Source organism: Hipposideros armiger, unplaced genomic scaffold (genome assembly GCF_001890085.2).
Source record: "Hipposideros armiger isolate ML-2016 unplaced genomic scaffold, ASM189008v1 scaffold_1074, whole genome shotgun sequence".
In the NCBI taxonomy this organism is placed as follows: domain Eukaryota; kingdom Metazoa; phylum Chordata; class Mammalia; order Chiroptera; family Hipposideridae; genus Hipposideros; species Hipposideros armiger.
In genome coordinates, this window is record NW_017732424.1 from 54,823 (window position 1) to 64,621 (window position 9,799).

General features: G+C 40.8%; 1 protein-coding gene across 5 annotated transcripts in view; it reads left to right on the plus strand.

The window, feature by feature from the left end:
* The first annotated feature begins 916 nt into the window (after positions 1 to 916).
* The window catches only part of ESR2 (estrogen receptor 2), a 59,447-nt gene continuing 50,564 nt past the window's right edge, over positions 917 to 9,799 (plus strand). For all 5 annotated transcript variants that reach the window (XM_019632113.1, XM_019632112.1, XM_019632111.1 and 2 more), the window contains exon 1: positions 917 to 976. The gene's annotated coding sequence lies outside the window, so the exon portion shown is untranslated. The remainder of the gene's footprint in view (positions 977 to 9,799) is intronic.

Below are 9,799 nucleotides of genomic sequence, written 5' to 3' on the forward strand. Positions count from 1 at the left end.
GTGTTCTTCCTTGCAATAAGAGTTTGGGGAGGTTCCTGGGATTTTTGCTCTAATGCGAAAAGCCTTCCCAACCAGCCCCTGAGAGCTGAGAACCCACAGCCTCCACCTCCAGACCGTGTGGCTTTGCCTTTCGGCTTGCTGCTGGAAATTGGGCAAACCCAAGGCCCCCCTATTGATAGTTTCACCAGATTCCTATAGTCAGACTTCAGATTTAATGACACCGAAGCATCCAACCCCTCTCAGGCCCACGTGGCTCAGGGACTTGATCCTCAAAGTGTGGTCCCCTGACCGGCAGCATCTGTTTCAGCATCACTCCGGACCGGGTTAGAAATGCACATTCTCAGGCCCCGCCCCAGACCTCCTAAAGCAGAGGCAGGGCAAGGGGAGACTTCTGTGCTTTGCTGCCCCTGCGGGTGGCTGTGAGGCGCTCGGACAGCCTTGCCCTGGGACTTCCCGCTTCGCCCAGGTGAGCTTGAATCTTTAGGCAGGGAGTTCGGGTCCTCCCGAGATCTCCTGGCTGCCCGCTGGGTGGTCACGTGGGCTCTTGGATTTCTTCTCTCTCTCCCTTCGCCCCCCGCTCCCCCGCCCATACACACCCCTCTCCTGTCTTTAAAAGGAAGAAGAGGCTCCTGGTTAAGTCGTTTGTAATCTTTGCAGTGTCTTGGGCTACTGGACCTTTTGACATTCACTCCCTCGCTCCTGCGGCCGAGGACACTGGAAGAGCTGAGATTCCGAGAACCTCCTCTGGAAACTTAGAGGGTGGAGAGGGAGGGGGCGGCGGGAGCCTGGCGGGAAAGGGACCCTTTTGGGCTGTGCGTGACAGGCATCCAGTGCTGCGCATCAGGCGAAGGGTGGCTTCGGGGCTTGGGCTGCGCGAAGCGCGCTCACTGTCTGCAGCTGGTGGCCGCCGGCTCGCGGGGAACAGAACTCCGGGAAAAGCACGCATCTGCACTTTAGAGATTGCTCTGCGGGTAAGGTAAGTAAGTGCCCCTTCGCTCAAGGTGAGATTTAATTGTCTGATTTTCTCTTTGAAATCCTGCGGGGGAAAACCAGTATTATTGAGAATAAAAGACCCTCCCCCCCCTGAAAAAAACACACAAACCAAACAAAAACAAAAACAAAACAAAACAAAAACCGTCTTGAAGACTAGTGGAAACATTTTGTGATCTAAATATGTTTATTCAAGACGCCGGCAAACTAACTTATTCTACTAGCTTGTGCCTGTACGCTCCAGGTTGAAGGTGCTAATATACATGTCTTTTTAAAAGAAAACACTCATCTTAGTTTTCTCTATGGATTTCCTGACAGTGGGTGACATGTTGACAGTGGGAAAGTTGAAGACGAGATTCATGCTTGAGTTTTGTGGGCCTGGGAATATGTACATGTATCAGGCAGTGTTTTAAAATGTATTAATTGGCATTACTTTGTGGTATCAGAAAGCAGATTGGCTTCTGGGCGGATTGAGCAGGATTAAGTTCTGTCCTGTTTTAGTTGCTGAACAGGAACCCAGCTGTTGTTTCCTAACAACCTTTGTGTTACTTACTCTTAGAGCCTAATTCATATTGGAAGTATGAAATTAAGTCAAGGGAATATTAACTTTGTGAAAAACAAGCCTTTGGATTTCAGTGGATTTCTATTTAGGAAAATAAGGTTGACTCAATTCTACCAGCTTTTAAAAAAGCAACTTTGTGCTCTGATGTGGCACACAACTCTTTGGAAGAAAGTATTTGTCTTATTTTGATAGATTTTTGGTATTTGTATGGTCATTCCATTAGGGATTTTTTACTTTTGTTACAAATTTCTAAACTCAGTGTCTATTTCCTTTGTGTGTGGGGAAGGATATTTGTTGTTTAAAAGTGAACATGTGAAAAGAAAGGTTTGTACTGTGAGTATTGTAAAAAGTAAATGTACTGTGACTATGAAAATAACATTACACACGTATTCTTTGACTCCTCTTTTTTTTTCTGCAAAAGATCAAATATGTTTCTGCATACATCCTAGAAGAGGGAAAATGTAAGGATCCTGTTCATCAGTAGGCATTAAAGCATAAACCTTAGGATTCCTTTTTACATTCAAGCACTTTTTATTTTTTTTTCAGTTGAATTACTGAAACATTCTTATTTTTAACTGCAGCCAGTTTCCTGTAAGATTTAAGATGTATATGTCTCCCAAATCAATTAAAAACACATTTAGGACACATTTCATAGTATTCTGAGGGACTTGAATGAATCTAATCACCTTTTACATTTCTCAAAATTTATTTATAGTATGGAAAAGATCAATTTAACCCTTAAAAATATAATTAGCACTTAATAGATATTGATATGTCCATTTTAAGAGTAAGACTGTAATTTTCTATAAATGTGTATCCAATAGGTAATGATTAAAAAACATCTTGTGATGATTTTAGTTCATGTTTTGAGTCATTTTATACTCATATCTATAAATATATAATAAAATAATTATATAAAATACTGAGCGTTTAACTTGAATCATTTATTTTCTGGTAACTTTTTTGATAATGACATCTAGAACCCTTGAGGAATGTATATGTGCTTGAATGTCAGACTTCATATTTCAGTGCCTAGCACATTGTTTTAGACATAATAGCATTTTTTAGAAGGCAAGCTTATTGCAGTATAATTTACATGCAGTAAGATCTAACCTCTTTAGGTGTGCCCCTCTATGAATTCTGACAATTGCACACAGTCATATCACTTCCATAATCATGGCCTAGAACAGTTCCATCCCCCCCGAAAGTCCCCGCTGTGCCTTTGTAGTCAGTCCTTTCCACCCACCCCCGACCCCTGGAAATCACTGGTCTGTTCACTGATTTTACAGTTTTGTTTTTCAGTATGTTTTCACTTAGAAATAGTTACCTTCCTTCCCTTTTCTCAAAAGAAAACCTCAGTCTCCACTTTTGGGGGCTGGGGTGGGGTCGGGGGATGAGTCAGGTTGTGGTATTTTGTATTAATCCTGTATACTTTGGGATAAATGGAGGCAAAGACAAAACTATTGGGCTGTCGGAAAAGTCATGACGTATTTTTTCTATGTTTTTCGTTGCAAAAATGCATCATGACTTTTCCGACAACCCAATATTTTGCAAGTGGGAAGCGAGAGGCTTGGGCTAAATGTTAATTTCATATTGAGCTAATAGATTTCTTAGCAAGTTTGGATTCCATTGTGGTTAGTCTTTGATTATGATGTGTGTTGTTAGTTATCTCAAACTCAAATACAATGCCATTTAAAATATATTTGTTATGTATGTCATATTAATAGAATGCATTATTCCTTTATAATCTTGGCATCTAAGAAATACTTTTATTATACTTGAGACTAAGAAAGTTACCTGAAATTACATATTGTCAAATAGTGAGGAGCGAAAGAACGATTGAAAATGATAATTTGTAGACATTTAAAATAATTTTTAGAGTGATTGTGACTGTTCAAGTTAAAATACAATCCTTAATAGGAGCTAAATTCTGTGCCCAATTCATTTGTAGATGTCAGGGTTTCTGCGTTTCCGTGCTCATGCTTTGAAATCTAGATTTTCCTGCAGGATATAGATGCAAAATCTTTTGCAAACTAATATTCTTTACTGTGTAATACATCATTCAATTCAGTAAACATGACCCTGTTATTGCTGGGCACACCTAAGAAAGATGTCAGATGATGTCTTTTTCCTTTGTGCTATGAAAAACAAGAGCCTGTATTTTAAATACACAACTTCCCTTTCAGAGTACAGTGGCAGTAACTAGGATATGCTGAGGGCCAAGTTTATGAGGCCAGCACAATGGATAGTTGGCATTTCTAACTAGAACTGTTACAGCTCTTGATACTCAAGGGCCTTTAGCAGGGATTCTTTGTATGGGTATACTTGAGAGCAGGAGGGAGAGAGAGGGTCACCTGGAAAGACAGATACCTGTCTGTTTCCTTCAAGCAATACTGCAACCTTCTGCTGGTAAATGTTTTGTGTTCTACTGTCAAACCCAGGACTGGAAGGGGAGTTGAACGTATTCAAGTTGACTTAGGCATCGGTCACGTCCTCTTGAATCGCTTTACCCACAAGCCTTTCCCATCCTGCCCCTGATGAATGTTTGAATATGATTCAGTTTCCTAAGAGTGGAGCATTGTCTTTGGCTGTTAGTATCAGAAAGCTCAGAGTTTATGTGGTCTAAGTTCACCTGGCTTTCAGGCAGAGCTGGGACTAGGACCCTCTGTACTGCTCTGTCCACTGGGCCAGAGTACATGTAAAAAGAGGCCTGGTCGGTGACTGCTTTCTTAGTCTTTAACTAGATTTGGTAGGTATGTTGATAAAATCAGTCTACTCCTTCTGGAGTGCCCTTCTGCTAGTTCTAGGGCCTGCCTTTTTCTCCAAGGAATCCGTGACAGTATTTGGAATTTTAAAAACACTTTTTTCAGTTTAAGAGTGGTAATGTGTTTCCTAGCCAGTATGTAAGAACACTGTGTAAAATCCCATGTGTATAAAAAGCTTTTCCACTGAACTCAGACATGACTGGAGAGGCCTCAACACAGGTGTGTGTGCTGGGGGCGGGGGAGAGGGGTCTTTGGCCAGAAGACAAGGGCTGTTCATCACAAAGAGTATGGGCCCACTTTGTCTTTTTGGCTATGATGACTAATTAAAGAAAACTGACATCAAAGGAATGAGTAATTCTTAGGATCAAGATGTCTGGGTATGTTCTGTTGTTGCCTAGTTGAAAGTCCATGCCTGCCAGGCCCAACAATTAAACTGTTTCGAGACTATTTTTCCCTGTTGTACCAGATATTGTGGTCACTGAGGCAGAGCTGGGGTATTCAAATGAGTGAGTGGGGAAAATCCTGTCCTACAATTTGAAGAAACTATCTCTTGAGGATTCTTTCCTTCACCTGGTTTATATCCCTGTTTTAGAGGAGGACTGCTCAGGTGACCAGACAGTTTTTTTATTCACGTTCATAGACCTCCAGTGGAGAAGGCTCCTCTTTTGCTTCCTGTTCTCCTGTCTCCCAGGTCTACTGCAATGATTCAAGTTCATCCCTCCTTGTTGTGTCTTTGCTTAAGAAGAAAAGCCCTTTTCATTGACTACCAAGTTACTAATTATCCAAGATCCCACTGACAAATAGTTGTCACATGAATCTGGGTGCATCTAAAAGATATCCAGCCAAAAAAGCAACATAGCCTTTTAATCATTGCCCAGCAACCAGTTCTCTCACATTAATTATCATGGTACTGGGGAGGTGTGGAAATTCTAGAGAGGTTGTTTGGAGTATACATGTGAAATCCGAATTTTCTAAGCAAAGTCACCGTACTGATTTCCTGGATGAATTCTGGCATTGCCATTTGGTGGTCTGTGTCTGACAGGTCATTTTAGCATTTCTGGGTTGAGAATGAACATTTCACTTATAGTTGACAATGAGTGATAGGATTGATTCTCTGCTTCTTAGAGAGATGCCGTATTTATTTTAAAGTGCGTTCACTTTCTGGCAGGCCGAGTGGCCCGTTGGTTAAGTGTTGGCTTGGGACACCAGCTCTGAGCAGCAGGTCCCCAGTTAGGATCCCACATGGGCCAGTGACGCTGTGCCCTCTACAACTAAGATGATGAACAATAGCTCGACCTGGAACTGGGCTACCATGAGTGGCCAGCAATGGCGTAGGCTGTAACCCCTGCTGCAGTGGGCTGCCGTGAGCTACCGTGAGTGGCTGGCAGCCAGTGTGAGTGGCTGGCAGCCGCTGTGAGCTACCAAGAGCCGCCATGAGCAGCCGTCCATGGCCAGTGACCGATCTGCCTCACCTGGGAAGAACACAATGATAATACCAACATGGGCCAGTGAAGCAATGTCCTCCACAACTAGACTGAAGAACAAAAAGGACAGCAACTTGTCTGTTCCGTTCCCCAATTCCCTAATTCCCCAATAAAATCTTAAAAAATAAAATAAAATAAAATAAAATAAAGTGTGTTCACTTCCAACTGGATAATGGGAAGTGTTATTTCAAGTTCTTGAATTTCCATGCTACTATTCATCACTTTGTGTCAGTAGAAGCTTTATATTTTTGAGAGGCCTAATGAAAGGAAAAGATAGACGTGGTTTTCTGATAGTTTGGTGTGTTGGCTTTGCTGAAATAGTTGTGCTAAAATGGTAAATACATTTCAAATACATTTCCTTTGGGCAATGTAAAGTTGAGATAACATGAAATTTAGTAATACCTTGATTGACCAAAATGTCCATAGAATGGTTTTTTGTTTAAACCATTTAATTGATATTTTTTTCATTAATTGAGTATTAATTTGAAGTCTCTTGTTGAAATTGTTATTCAAAAATTCACTGCTTTCCTGCTTCATAATTTTCTGAATATAATTCAGTCTTCATTTGATGATCAAGAGTGAATTTACCCTTATATAAGTTTACTTTGAGTGTACGCTGTACAAGAAGTTAGTATACGCAACATGGTATACCATACTAACCTTTGGATATGCTTTTTATTTATTAAATTGGGTAAGCCATCTTGTTTTCTTAGACTTTTTTTTTTAAGTTTAATACATACAAAATTTAAATATTACCTCCAGGTTACATTTTATTATGCATAGATACAATTTGTTACACATATTATGTTAAATATTTTGCTCTCAATTGCTATAATATAGATGGTTTAAGTTGTGTTGTTAAAGTACTTGAAATGTCTTGATTAAATATTTGACTACATAAGATATGCTCAGATCGTAGCGCAAAAACAATGCCCTAAAATGCAACTGCCAAGGTACAGTATTGAAAGCATAAGCACAGTGAGTAGGTGTTTGTGTAGATGGATTGAAATAAGAAGTTTTTTCAGGACAGACTGAGGGATAAATGCCTTCTAACAATACTGTCAGTCCTGGCTCTGCCATCTAAACGGTTCCTAATGACCTAATTACCAGCTCCTGTGGTCTCTCAGATGTCAACTCCTCACTCTAACCTGGGTCATGTCCATGGATCTGTAAATGTTTTCAAGCATCTCTGTTTAAAACCCTTCCTTGATAAACAAAATGTAGTGTGTAAATACAATTCTGACACATGCAACAAAACATGGATGAACCTTGAGGATATTATGCTAAGTGAAATAAACCGGTCACAAGAAGACAAACACTGTATGATTCCATTTATATGAGGTACCGAGTAGTCAAATCTGTAGAGAAAAAAGTTAAATGGTGGTTGCTAGGGGCTGTGGGGAGAGAAGAATGGGGGAGCTGTTGTTTTAACAGATGTAGAGTTTTAGTTTTACAAGATGAAAAGCGTTCTGGAGATTGGCTGCATAACAGTGTGAATGTACTTAATACTACCCAACCATACAACTTTGAAATGGTTAAGATGGTAAAATTTTATGTTATGTGTATTTTACAATTAAACATTTGGAAACTGCTAATTTTGACAGTAGTTAGCATTATATGCTTTCTTCTTCATATTTTCTATTAGGATTCAGGATCGTTATATTGATTGGGAATCTAATTGAAACATGAAATTATGTACTCATGATTAATAAATGCCCATAGATGTAAAAGAAATTCCTTGATCCTGTATTCTTCTCCAGCTACCAATCTCTCTCCTGTTCCTCGTGGTCAATCAATGTTGATTAGAAGTTGTAGCACTTTTGTTCTAGGTCTTTCTCATTTTACCTGGTCTTCCCTGCCTCCTTTGCCTGGCGCATGGCTCCCTGAAGGCAAGGTGCATGTCTTGCGACTCCTTTAAATTTCCTGTCTCAGCACAGTAGCATGCCTACTGAAAGTACTCCCATCTTTGATTAATACCCTTAATTTGGTGAAATATTATATTTTAAACTCATTTCCTCATATTCTTTCCTTATAACAAATATTGAGTTGTAGTGGAAGGTGAATATAATGTGTGCGTTCAAGGACTTTAAAATCTAACTCGTACTTACTCTTTACTCCCCCATCCCAACTCGACCATTTCCAAGAAGGATTCAATGTGGTTTTAATCTAATATAAAGGATTAAATTGGTAGGTAAATAACTAGAGGGGTGCTAAGAGTGAAAAAAGTGCTAAAGGAATAAAATGCCAACCATTTCACAGTGCATTTTGTGTATTTTTTAAGGACATTGCTGGTTTTCTGCAGGAAAATAGCAAGAGATTAGAGTGGAATGATGGGTTGGGGCAACATAGTGGAATGTCTTGAATGTTAGAAGAGTTTGACTGACTAGAGAGGCTGGTGGGAAGCAGAGGGCTGATCAGAGCTGGGTTTTAAGAATGTTAATCTGGCTGCTCTATGGACCTGGAGAAGGAGCTAACTGGGGGCAAGGAGTAGTAAGGAGCCTATTACAGATGTATAGATAAGAAGTAATGAGAACTTGCTTAGATGGTGGCAAAAGACAGAGTGGGGAAAAGGTACTGTGGAGTAGGTAAAAACTCGTGCCTTAGTGATGAAAGCTAATTGGATGAAGGGGAGAAGTCAAAGGTAACTGTAATGGGCTTTTTTTTTTTTTCTTCTTCTTCCTTTTTTAGCTGAGCCATCCTGCCACCTGTTGGCAGCTCAGCAGCAGCTCAGCTCGGGTTGGGACTTGAACCTCTGTTGCTCAGAGCTCATACTCTTGAGTGAGCTCTTAACCAACTGAGCTACTCGGCTGGCCCCTATAATGGGCTTTGACATGAACACAAACAGGAAATGAGTGGTTTGGGGGAGGAAAATGATGAATATTACCTTGGATATTGTATTATCTAGTGCTCTGTAACAAAGTATCATAAAATTTAGCAATTTAAAACAACAAAGAGCTCACACAGTTTCTGAGAATCAGGAATCCAGGAGCAGCTTAGCTAGATGGCTCCAGCTTAGATTTTCTCATGAGGTTGCAGTCAAGATAATTGGCTAGGGCTATAGTCATCTGAAAGCTTGACTGGGGCTGGAGAATCTGCTTCCAAAATATCCCACTCTCATAGCTGTTGGCTGGAGGCTGTAGTTCCTTGCTGGCTATTAACAGGGGGTCTTCATAGAGTTGCTTAAGTGTCCTCACAATATGGCAGTTACTTTTCTTTAGAGTGAATGATCACAGAGAGCAAGCCAGGAAGAGGTTGCAATGCCTTTTATGACCTAGTCTTGAAAGTTACATACCATTCCTTCTGCCATAATGTATTCATTAGAAATGAGTCACTAAATTTAGCCCATGCTCAAGGGGGAGGTTAGACTCCACCATTTGAAGGGAGAACTGTTGAAGAATTGGCAGGCTATTTTCAAACCACCATAGATATATTGTGTTTTGAGGACAAATGGAGTGAGAATTCAGATGAAAATGTCAGGAGGAAGGTAATTCAGAACTTTAGATAGCTAAGTTGCCTACATATGGAAGTAGGTGATAGCTGGAGCTGAAAATATTAAAGATGGAGAACTTCTCAAGGCAAGTTTCTTTACTTAATGACTCTCAAGGATTCTCATTATTTTTTATTTTTTAAAGATTGTTTTTATTGGGGAATTGGGGAATGGGAACAGCGCTGGGGAATTGGGGAAGGGGAACAGACAAGCTGCTGTCCTTTTGTTCTTCAGTCTAGTTGTGGAGGATAATGCTTCACTGCCCAAGTTGGCACCATCATTGTGCTCTTCCTGGGTGAGCCAGATCAGTCGCTGGCTTCTGGACGGCCACTCACGGCAGCTGCTGGCGCTTACACTGGCTGCTGGCTACACACAGTAGCCCATGGCCACCCACTGTAGCAGGGGCTGCAGCCTCTGCCGTCGCCGGCGACTCACGGCAGCCCAGCTCCAGGTTGAGCTGTTGTTCAGCATCTTAGCTGTAGAGGGCAGAGTCACTGGCCCTCATATGTGG